A 12,037-nucleotide genomic window follows, 5' to 3' on the forward strand; every position below is an offset into this window, starting at 1 on the left:
GGGTCCCCGGGTCCCCGTGTCCCCGGTGTCCCCGGTGTCCCCGTGTCCCCGGTGTCCCCGGTGTCCCCGGTGTCCCCGTGTCCCCGGTGTCCCCGGTGTCCCCGGTGTCCCCGTGTCCCCGGTGTCCCCGGTGTCCCCGTGTCCCCGGTGTCCCCGTGTCCCCGGTGTCCCCGGTGTCCCCGGTGTCCCCGTGTCCCCGGTGTCCCCGGTGTCCCCGGTGTCCCCGGTGTCCCGTCCGCGGCCGTCACTGAGCGGAGAAACGCGCACCAGGAGGATCGGGTTCGTCATCGTGTCCCCGCCGCCCTGCCGCTCCCGATCCCGGTGCGGCCCGCTCCCTCGACTGCCGGTCGTCGGGCGCCACCTGCCGGTCGGTCGTTTTGTAGACAGTCCAGAGAGGTCGACCAGATGGCCGGGCCGGCCTGGGCGGGCGGGGCTCATTTGTGAATGACGGAGGTGTTCCTTAGAGTGGGGGGAGGTTACGGGATGCTAGATCGTGGGCCAGAGGCCAGGGGGGCGGGGGATGGTAGCCCCTCTACGTTTTTGTGTCCCCCCCCCCCTCTTTTTTTTTTAATGAGGCTTTTAAAATCGTTCATTCGTTCATTCACGTTCATTCATTCGATTCCGTGCAGTGGAAGGATGGACACTTAACCACTAGACCGCCAGGGAAGCCCCTAGCCACGTTAGCCCTCATCCATGGTTTTTAGGAATGCTACCATTCATCTGACTGGATGGACTTGAAAGATCCATCGGAGGTTCCAGAACCTGGGTCTCTTGGCAAGGGCGTATCATTTTCCAGATGGAAAGGACTATGCCAACGATGTTCTCAGAATGAATGGAGTGTGCAAAGAGGTAGAAAGAGAGGTTCCCGAACGGCGGTGGGGGGTGGGGGGGAAGGGCCAACCACCTCGTCTCTTCCTCCGCAGCGCTGGGTGGGGCTGGCAGACTCCCTTCTTCTCATGGCACTGATTTGATCTCCACAGCTCAGAAAACACGTGCAAACACTCAGAAGATACCCAAGCACAGTGTCCTTTACCTGGCTCCCAGTCGCTGGCTCTCGGCCTCTATCTGTCTCTGTCTCTGTCACTCGCTCTCTGTCTTTCTCTCTCTCCTTCTCTGGCTCTCCCAGCCCCCCACCCCTGCTCTTCCTCCCACTCTTTCTCTCTTTCCTGCCCCCCTCCTCTCTTTCTCTCTTTCTCTCTCCCTCCCTCCCTCCCTCCCTCCCTCCCTCCCTCCCTCCCTCCCTCTCCCTCCCCCTCCCTCCTCCCTCCTCCCTCCCTCCTCCCTCCTCCCTCCCTCCCCCCCCCACCCCCACTCCTCCCTCCCTCCCTCCCTCCTCCCTCCTCCCTCCCCCCCCCCCCCTCTCTCTCTCTCTCTCTCTCTCTCTCTCTCTCTCTCTCTCTCGTCTCTCTCCCCCTGCCCGCCTTCCTCCCCTCCCTTTCTCCCTTCCTCTCTTTCTCTCTCCCTCTCCCTCACCCATCCCCACTCCCCCCCCCCATCCCCGGTCGGTCATGTGGCATCCTCATTTTCCACGAGAAGTCAGGAAGCCGGAAGCGATGTTGGACTGATGTTCGCATGCTACGGAATCCCCCTTCCCCGGGGATAGCTGCGCTGCTGAAGGGGATAGCCGCGTTGCCTCTGGCGGGCCGTGGCGGGTGGCGATGGTGTCTTTTCTTCTGTATGGATAGAAATGATTTGAAGAGGAGGCAGGATGGGCCTAGGTCCACTGACTCACACCAAGGCCCTTTGGGAGCTTTTCAGTGAATCGGGACGGAACATTGCTCTCCGTGCGGGGAGGGAACCGGGATGGGGCACCCCGAGATGGACCGCTTTGGCACACACGTGAGTTGGAATTTCAGGCGCTTTGGACGCGACGGGTGGGCTACCGGGACGCTCTGCCGCTCTGCCTCCCCGCCTCTCCCTCCCTCTTCTTCCTGACCTGAAAGGAGGACCAAAATCTTCCTCCTCCAGAAGCTCAAGCTCAAGCTCAAGCTCAAGCTCAGAGCCCGCCGTTTCGTTTCGAGTCAGTGAATTCTGGCTTGGGCTTCTCCTGCGTGTGTGTGTGCGTGTGTGTGTGTGGTGGTGGTGGTGGTGGGGGGGGGGGGGGCACAGTGCACGCGTCCCCCGGCCGTGGGTTGCTCTCTTCTCGAGCTGTCTCTTGGGGACAGGAACTTCTCAGGCGACAACTCAGAAGGATCGTGGAGGGAACATCGTTTTTCCTCCCTCTCCCACGACTGATCGATGCGGACGTACACACGGGAATCTCGCGCCCCCCTTCCCCGCCCCAACTGAGAGTCACCGGTACGTGGACATCCTTGCGGTCACAGACGCTCTCCGTGGCTCTTCTATGTGGCCGGGCTCCCTGGCCTTCCTTCACCGCCCCCGCCCACCCCCCGATGAAGTTGCATCATCGTTCGTAGTGTCAATGCTGTGAGGAGATAAGCTTTTCGAAATAAAATTCTCCCCGCCTTTCCTTCCCAAGGGCACCGTGAACACCTACCTACCTACTCTCGTGTGCAGTGCTTATGGACCCAGCTGGAGCAGAGGACCCTCTCCGACACACCCACGGACTCACTTGCTCCGAGTCGTCGGGGAGAGGGTGTTTGGTTCTGTGTTTTAAACTGGTGGGCCGATGACACGTCATCTCCTAGGAAGCCACCGGGTTCACCTCACCGGTTCGGGTTCGGTGGCGTGAAGTACATTTACATCCTCCTTAGGTTTGACTCTGAAAGTCTTGGGGCCCTGAGTAGGACGCCCCCAAATGTGCCTCCGTGGCGTACGGATGTTTTGGAATTAGAGTGACAACACCACACCGCGAGAGGGACGCTCTGACTCTCCTTTACTTCTCCCCTCTGAAATCGGGAAGAAAATCTCTCACGTGAAAGGGGAGGGGGGCGGGCGGGAGGTGTAGGGATCACGACGAACTGAACTGAACTGCTTTCATGTCTCCTGAAATGTTCACGAATCATCTAAGTAGGATTGCTCATGACAAACAGAGGACATAGGTGTGGACGAGATAAGAATGTTTAAGGGGAACTTTCCCCCCAGTGCTTGTTTTCTGTAGGCCGACTTCAAGATTTTCCAGCATCTCTGGTCATCTCTGGGCTTACAGCTTGGCTAAGTGCCATGACAGGGTGAAATCTCAGCGAGTGTCTACATCATCGCCACATAAGATAAAATACTGAAACGTTCATGGCTCCACAAGTCTGAGGGTCTCCCTTCTTTGGACCTTTTACGGAGGAGAGACTGAGCATGTTCGGTTCCACGCCTAGCTAGATCTTGTGCTTTAGGGAAAGACTGTACTAGGTAGGAGCCTTGACTTCTACACAGTATTCCATGTTCACGCTGCTCACTGCGGTTGGCTTCCTTACTTTCACTGAAGGAAAAAAAAAAAAAAAAAAAAGAAAGAAAAGAAAAAAGACAGTGTCCAAGGACGAAGCATTGTAAAGAAGGAACGTGTGTGGTCCTTCTTTAAGGACCTGAACCTGATGTCGCCATCCTCATGGGAGGAAGAGGACTTTTTTTTTTTTTTTTTTTTTTTCCGGGGGGTGGGGGGGTGGGGGGGGCGCGCGGGTGGAGGCAAATTAGGAAGTATGGAGATGAGGTTTGGGGGAAGGAGCGAGAGGTTTTAGTCCTAAAGGTAGTCATTTCTCAATGGGAAAGAAAGAAATCAAGGGACAAGCTAAAAATGGGCACAGACGATTGGAAAAGGCGTGTGAAGAAAAGAGGCTTTCGAAAGGAATCAGATCTGTGGTCAGGACTGGATGAGGATGGATACAAAGACAGAAATGACTTTTCACATCAACATTGAAACCAGTGCCAAATTAAGATTTAGTTGCCTCTCTCTGTTCAAAGGACCAGGTTTGGGTTTAGGGTTTGGGTTTTTCTTCTATCGGTCTGCTCTGTCCATCATGAGAGATTAGATTAGATTAGGAAAGGATCTTTTCCTTTATCTTTAAGGAGGGAAAGAAAGAAAGAAAGAAAGAAAGAAAGAAAGAAAGAAAGAAAGAAAGAAAGAAAGAAAGAAAGAAAGAAAGAAAGAAAGAAAGGAAGAAAGAAAGGAAGGAAGGAAGGAAGGAAAAGAAAGGAAGGACGGAAGGAAGGAAGGAAGGAAGGACGGAAGGAAGGAAAGAAGGAAGAGAGAGAGAGAGAGAGAGAGAGAGAGAGAGAGAGAGAGAGAGAGAGAGAGAGAGAGAGAGAGAGAGAAAAGCTTATGTCTTTGTCAAAAGTCATCACTTATTTTCTAGGCTGCCTTTATCAGGTCTCGGAGGACTCACATCGACTTAGTCCTCTCGATAGTCAAAGAACCAGGTCTGGCTCAGAACTGAAAAAGAAGCTTCTCTCTCTGCCTAGCAAGTCTTTCCTTGGGATGCTGGTGACGTGCCTAAGGAAGCACTGTTTCACGGTGACCCATCATCTGATGAAGTGCCTTACAATCTTTTGGATATTTTGGACACACTTGCCCCCAAATTGAAGGACCGATGAAGTCCTTTGGACTTAGAGATAGGATCCAGGAGGAGAGGGCCCTCCAAGTAGCTCAAAAAATGTGTTCTCTCTCCTGAGAAATGAGAGAGATGAAACTGACTAAGTTTCTTGGGGAGGTTCGATGACACGGGAAGCGTTGTCCAAAGAGGAAGGAACGACGTGAAGTCTTCTTTGGCTTGTGTCTGTGCACCGATGTGTTCTAACGGTTCCAGAAATGATGGGATCTTTCTTCCCGGAAGTCTTCTCTGCCCTGGCATAAAGGGCTGTCTGTCGTCGTCAAAATGGAGGCTCACACGAAAGGGACTGTACCCAGTATCACGGAGATGTTCTAACCGACTTTCACGCCGAGGCGGCAACAACAGCCTGTTGAAAGATGGTGGGGGTGGCGGGGCACACGTGGGTGGAGCAAGTCCATTCTGTCCTTTCAGCATCCGGTCGGGGCTATGGCAGACGGGAGACGAGACGAGACGAGACGAGATGAGACGAGACGAGACGAGACGAGACGAGACGGCGGCCCAGCCGGTTGCTCCCTGGCCAACCTCCCCCCTGCCCCTCCCCTTGCATTCCTTCACCCGCCCATCCCACGGTGTCTTGAAGAGGAGTCCGATTGTCAATAGACGTGGGCAGGAAGATTTTCTACGGTCTACCGGCAACGGGAACGGCGACGTCTGACCTCTCGTGCTTGTAACCCTGGGGGGTGGGGGTGGGGGTGGGGGGGAACGTTTTTCTCTCTGGAAAGAAAACCTCCTCTCTCTGGATCCTCGGACCCCCAGCCACTGGACTTCATTCCACTGCCACTTATTTATTTATTTATTTTTGTGGGATGCGGGCCTCTCACTGTTGTGGCCTCTCCCGTGGCGGAGCACAGGCTCCGCGGCCATGGCTCACGGGCCCGGCCGCCACGCGGCGTGTGGGATCTTCCCGGACCGGGGCACGAACCCGTGTCCCCTGCATCGGCGGGCGGATCCTCAACCACTGCGCCACCGGGGAAGCCCTCCACTGCCACTTCGTAGGGGTCATCCAAACATTCTTGTGACCGTGGCTATGTTTTCCGTGTGGGTTGAGGTCTTCCCTCACCGCAAGCCTGATGTCCTCACCGTGGCACAGAGACTGTTAAAGAAACGAAATGTGCTTGCCGCCTGGGGTCTGCCTTCCACAGGCTTCCGGGTGATCAGATCGAGGCACCCCTTTCACTGGGCAAATCCTACAGTTCTTCACAGAAGCTCTTGAAAACTTTTTTGGAACCGGCACTCGTCCAGTCACGCTCAATCATCAGGCAGGGCCGGCAGAACCGATGGAAAAACTGGACTCCAAGAAGAGCAAGAATGACTTCCATGGGGTTGAGTGACCTGAGGAGGAGGAGGAGGAGGAGGAGGAGGAGGAGGAGGAGGAGGAGGAGGATGTGTATGACTACTTGTGTAAAATGGGACTGACTGGGGAAGCGGGGGATACTTAGGGGGTTGGGTGGGATGAACATATACACATTACTGTACATAAAATAGGGAATCAACAAGCATCTCCTACTATAGAGCACAGGATACTCTACTCAATACTTTGTAATAACCTATGAGAGAAAAGAATCTGAAAAAGAATCTTTTCAAAATTATTTATTTATTTATTTATTCATCCATTCATTCATTTATTTATATTGCGGTATGCGGGTCTCTCACTGTTGTGGCCTCTCCCGTTGTGGAGCACAGGCTCCGGACGCACAGGCTCACGGGCCTAGCTGCTCCGCGGCATGTGGGATTTTCCCGGACCGGGGCACGAACCCGTGTCCCCTGCATCGGCAGGCGGACTCTCAACCACTGCGCCACCGGGGAAGCCGCTAAAATATATATGTGTAGATATAGATAGATAGATAGATAGATAGATAGATAGATAGAGATTTATAAAAATCTCTGTCTCTCTGTCTCTCTGTCTCCGTCTCCGTGTCTCTCTCTCCGTGTCTCTCTCTCCCTCCCTCTCTCTCTCTCTCTCTCTCTCTCTATATATATATATATATATATATACATACATACATATATATATATATATATATATATATATATATGAGAGAGGGAGGGAGGGAGAGAGAGAGAGAACTGAATCACTGTGCCGTATACCTGAAACTAACACGACATTGTAAATGAATTATATTTCAAATATTTTTTAAAAAAATCTGGAAAAAAAAAAAAGAGAGGGAGTGGGATTAGGACTGATGGTTAAATCTTTTGTTTTCCACATACAAGGGAAACAGAAACAAACAAGGAAAACCCAAGTTTCTTTTTTTATTTTTAAAGATGGATATCCATTTGGTAACTTATACCTCTGTCAGCAGGATGGAATCACTGATCTTTTTCTCCTTACCTTCCTTAATTCAGAAACTCTCAGTGAGGCTTCTTATTTCCTTGGCGATACAGCTATTTGCATACGTTACCTGGAGGCCAAAATTATGTTTCCATGAGACAGGGATACACACTTCTGGATATGAAATTCTGGTGCTACTCGTTTCCCTTAGGGTGTTGTTCTTAACCTGAAAACGGGACTGCATCCCGAAGTTTTGTGAGTTCCCTTCAATCTCTGGCTACGACTCTCTCCATGAATGTTGGCCATTTTCTCCCACCCTTTTGGCTTGGCATCACTGAGGCCTAAAACGGCCTTTTGCCTGAAGCCCTGCAGACGGAAGCTAGAGAACTTGATGAAAACCTTAGAGAAACGGCCACAACGGCTCCTATGGAAAGAATCCTCGTGCCTGTTTCTGTGAGAGCCACTCCGAAATTTGAACCAAACACCCGACGACATCATCAGAGGTATTTCAAACTTCTAAAGTTACTTCGACCCTGACATCTAGAAATCTCCTTCACACACACACACACACACACACACACACACACACACACACACACACACACGAGTCACCAGCTCAGCTTTAATATGTTCCAAGGAACTTTCAGAGGAGGGAACTGTTGAGCTCCCAGAGTAGGCCGCCCCAAAATGTGCCTCCATGCTCTATTGATTATTTTGAATTCAAGTGACAAGAACCGGCCAGCACAAGAGGGACACACTGGCCCTCCTTTCTGTCCTCCTGCGGAGGAAGATCTCAAGTGAAGACATCTGCTTCCACACATGTCCATGATTCTCAAATGGTGTAGTGGGGTTTCCAGGGTCAGGAAAAGGAGGGGACACCTTTTGCCTGGAGAAAAGGCCTGTTTCTCACACGTCCTCCTCCCGTCACCTCCTCTCTCCCTCCTTCCCTCCCTGCAGTTTGGAGGGGGCAGCCTGAGGGTGGCGAAATTGGGGAAAGAAAAGAGAAAAAGCCATTCATTAAAGAGAAGCTCGAGGCAAAGTCAAAGGCTCCGACCTGACCGGAGAGCTTTCTGCATTTGAATCGAGCGATTGAACGAGGCCCTGCGGAATGAATCGTCCGGACCTCCCCTCCCCCGCTCCTGGCAAAGGTCAGTCCAAGGGGACTTAGGAAGGAGCTCTGGAGAAGGAACGGGGGTGGGGGTGGGGGTGGGGGCGGGACCAACAGACAATAGCCGCTGCCTGCCTGCCTGCCTGCCTGCCTGCCTGCCTGCCTGCCTGCCTGCCGGTTGAGGCCTGAGGGCTGAGGGCCACGCCGCCTCCTGTAACACAATCCCTTCCAGGAAACTGCTGTGATGACTATGTGGCAGTGAATCATCAAATCCGAACTCTCTTGGCCTATTTCTGCAAAAGGCCCGAGTCTCAGCTATGACAGATTCTCTGGATTTCTTCGCACATGGACTGACCCGCACCCTCCCATTCTGTCAGATCCTCCTTTGTACACACACCTCCACTGGAAGGGCTCTTTGGCCTCGTCCAGAAAAAGAACAAGCAAAAACAAACACACAAACAGACTGAAATGATGTGTCGGTATTTATTGGAAAGAAACACGCTCCTCTCACATACTTGAGGGCAGGAAGCGGAAGGCAGGTTCTCGGCCGGAGGGGGACGGGAAACCTGAACCGACGTCGGTCAGCGGGCCGCCCCCCCCACCCCCCTTCTCTCCCACGTCACGTGGGCGTCCCTGCCCTGCTGTTGATATTTCACTTGGGAAACTTCTGTAGGCCGGCCGAGATGCCAGCTTGCTGTCCTGCTGCTTCATGTCCATCTATCTCTGTCAGCCATGCCCAAAAGGCACGTGAAATCATGGAGAGCAAATAGCACACCCAGAGCTCTCTCTCTCTCTCTCTCTCTCTCTCTCTCTCTCTCTCTCTCTCTCTCTCTCTCTCCCCCCCCCCCCGTGTGTGTGTGTGTGTGTGTGTGTGTGTGTGTGTGTGTGTGTGCGCGTGTGTGTGTGTTTGGATTTCCCAGGAACCTATGAGGGAGCAAAGGGAGGGCTGGGTGAAGGAATCCTGGGTGCCTGTCATCGCACACCCTGCAGAGCACCATTTATTTCCATCTCCATATCTGAAAGACACTTAGTCCTCATTTCAGCAACTTGATGGTGATTCCCCTTCTAAATACATGACAAAACCTATGAAGTACTGGACTCATTGAATCTGTAGCTGCTAACAGGGTCCAGGGAGTTTTCAATCAATGGCAGGAAAAGAAATGATCCTGAACATAAAACTGCCAAGAATTCCTATGGATGGAGTTATCGTGGACCGACCACTGGTGAGACGTGCCATGGGGGCTCGCGTTGGACAGACTGGAATGGGATAGGTAGAGCCAGTCATCCCATGTTTTACCTCGAGCTGCAGAAGCAGAGAATATCATCTAAAAGCCTACCTTCATGGTATCTCAGTGCTCAGGGCTCTTCCTTCTCAGGGATCTTGTGTTCTGTAGGGATAATTCACGTGCTGGGGCAGTAGGTTCCCAGTATCATCTTGTGAAATGGATTAAATGATGTCTTCCTTTTGAAAAGATAAAGACTATTTGGAAAAGTTATTAACAGTGAACGCGTGACGTTATCCTCTCTGATCTATAAAGTAGAGTTGACCGTTGAACCACCAACATGGAGGGTTACGGCTGCCGACCCCGACCCCACGCGCTGTGAGCGTCCATGGATAACTTCACACTCAGGGCCCTGTATCTGCGCTTCCACCTCCGGGGACTCAGCAACCGACCACAGATCCTGCAGTGCCATAGTGCACACCTATGGAAAATATCCACCTATGAGTCACACGCACACGCACACACACACACACCCACACACACACCCACACCCCCACACACCCACACACATCACCCCCACCGCCCCCCCACAGACACACACTTCACAGTGCTGTTGGGCAACGGCCCTAGCACAACCTGAGAGCCTTCGTGGTATTCGGACTCCATTACCTTTGGTGTGTGTGTGTGTGTGTGTGTGTGTGTGTGTGTGTGTGTGTGTGTTCGTGTGTTCTTTTACCTTTAGTTTTGAGGACAGAGGTAGGGCCGAAAAGAGGTGAGCAAAGCCTTCCCCTGGAACCTGAGGAGGTGTTTAAGGGTTCTGGTTGGCAGATCACCAGTGTGCTGAGTGCCAGGTCCTGGGGACAGAGCTTCTCGAAAGAAAGAATGTGCTTCTTTGTGTCTTGGTGACCTGCCGACCGACCGACCGACCGACCGACCCTGGTGGGATGTGGAGCCCATCCGTGGGAAGGGCCCTTCTCGCCTGGGTCTCGGGAGGATCCTGGGTGCAGAAAGCTCCGCCCTCTACCTTGTATTTTGCCCGTGGAGTGGAGTTGGACGGTGTTTCTAAAGACTCACGCCGGGATACCAGGTTCTGCCGATTCCGGGACCGAAATAGGTCCTGCTCCATCCCCTCTCTCCCTCTCCCCTCTACTGCCTTCGTTCAGGCTCGCACCTCACCGGTCTCTGTCCTGGCTGGGCCTCTGACGACCCTGCCGGCCTCTACCCTGGCCCCTGCTCCCTTGGTTTCCGTGCCGCGTAGAGAGCCATGGTCCTCAAAAGGCAACTGGTCACCTTCTCCCTTTTGTGGAGTCAGTCCTGGCATGGCTCCTCCTGGCCTGGACGTTAACATCACGTGCAACGACTGACAGACTGTGTCCTTCCTCCCGGCCTGATCTTCTACAGGCTCCCCGCCGAAAAGGGGGTAAAAGTCCGCGTGTCTTCCCAAAGTTGAAGATTGGACACGCCTGCCTGGCCGATCGATTCCTAGCTCCGCCACTTGGGAAACCTACTGGATCTTCTGTCGAGACCGCAGAGACATCTTCCTTCGCGGTGCGGTCGTCGGCAGCGGTTCTCTAAGCCGGCCCCGACCGTGTCGGAAAGATGTGTCCCTCCGCCTGTCGAGGACCCGACGAGAGTCAGATACCTTAAGCTCGGTGACTTCCCTGCTGTCTCCCTTTCTGTGGCACAAGCCCATATCCCTGGGTGAGCCCTGTCTTCGCGTGGGCGTGACTTGGCACCACGGTCCGGAGGTCGTGGTGGAAGATCGTGTGCCCACGAAGAAGAGATCCTTGCTCCCGGGGGGGGGGGGGGGGGCGGGGGACGTGGACTCTGGGCATCTAGCGTCCATCTTCTCCACGTTCTTCTGAACCCTGCTCTCCCTCTTTCCGCCCCACAGCTCGCCTGATGGTTCGTGGGGAGATGACATCCCAGCCGGCGAGAGCCAAATGATCTTCCCAACGCACGAGAAAAGGAGAGGCGCGGGCCCGGATCCGTCTTAATTTTCTATGCCTAAGAATTTCTAAGAGTTCTCATCCTCCTTTGGCATCGCCCGCGCCCCCCACCCACCCCCCCCCCCTCACCCACCCCCACTCACACCCCCCCCCCCCCCACACACACACACACACACTCCGCACCCCCGCCAGAGTATAGTTGCTTTTTCAGATTGCCTCTCTTTGCTCAGATCCAACAGAAGAGATGTTAGGTTCGGACGCTTCTCTGGGTCTTTCTTTGTTTTCTTAGGAGGGCTCCCCGTGTCGCATGAAACTCAGAAGAAATACATGCGTAAGCTTCTCTCCTTGTGAGTCTGTTATAACACGTGGAAGATCATTTAAAGATCCGGAGGAGGCAAACTAGGATTCACGCACCCAAAGTGGAGCCGGGTGGCCGGTGGGAACGGGGTTCCAGGTGCCTTCCTGTTTGGGGGAGGGGGAGATCTCCCCCTCTACCCCTCTTGAGTTCCTGTGGCTGGACTCATTCTAAAATGGGCCCGATGGGCTTCCCTGGTGGCAAAGTGGTCGAGAGTCCGCCTGCCGATGCAGGGGACACAGGTTTGTGCCCCGGTCCGGGAGGATCCCACGTGCCGTGGAGCAGCTAGGCCCGTGAGCCGTGGCCGCTGAGCCTGCGTGTCCGGAGCCTGTGCTCCGCGACGGGAGAGGCCACAAGAGTGAGAGGCCCGTGTAATGCAAAAAAATAAAAATAAAAATAAAGTAACATGGGCCCAAGGCGCGGAGAGACGAAGGTGTGTGGGGGGAGCGGGGTGACCTTTCCTTTCATTCGAGGGCTGAGAAGTGGCTGAAGCGGGCGGCGTCTCTCCTGCTCAGACCGAGGAACGAACGGTACATGGGTGAGACAGACAGGGAACCGGACCGAGAGACTTAGGTTTTGGGGTGTGCCGTGAGCGAACGAGCGAGCGAAGGAAGAAGCTAAACAGAGCTCG

Source organism: Kogia breviceps (genome assembly GCF_026419965.1).
Source record: "Kogia breviceps isolate mKogBre1 chromosome 20 unlocalized genomic scaffold, mKogBre1 haplotype 1 SUPER_20_unloc_3, whole genome shotgun sequence".
NCBI classification, from domain to species: Eukaryota; Metazoa; Chordata; class Mammalia; order Artiodactyla; family Physeteridae; genus Kogia; species Kogia breviceps.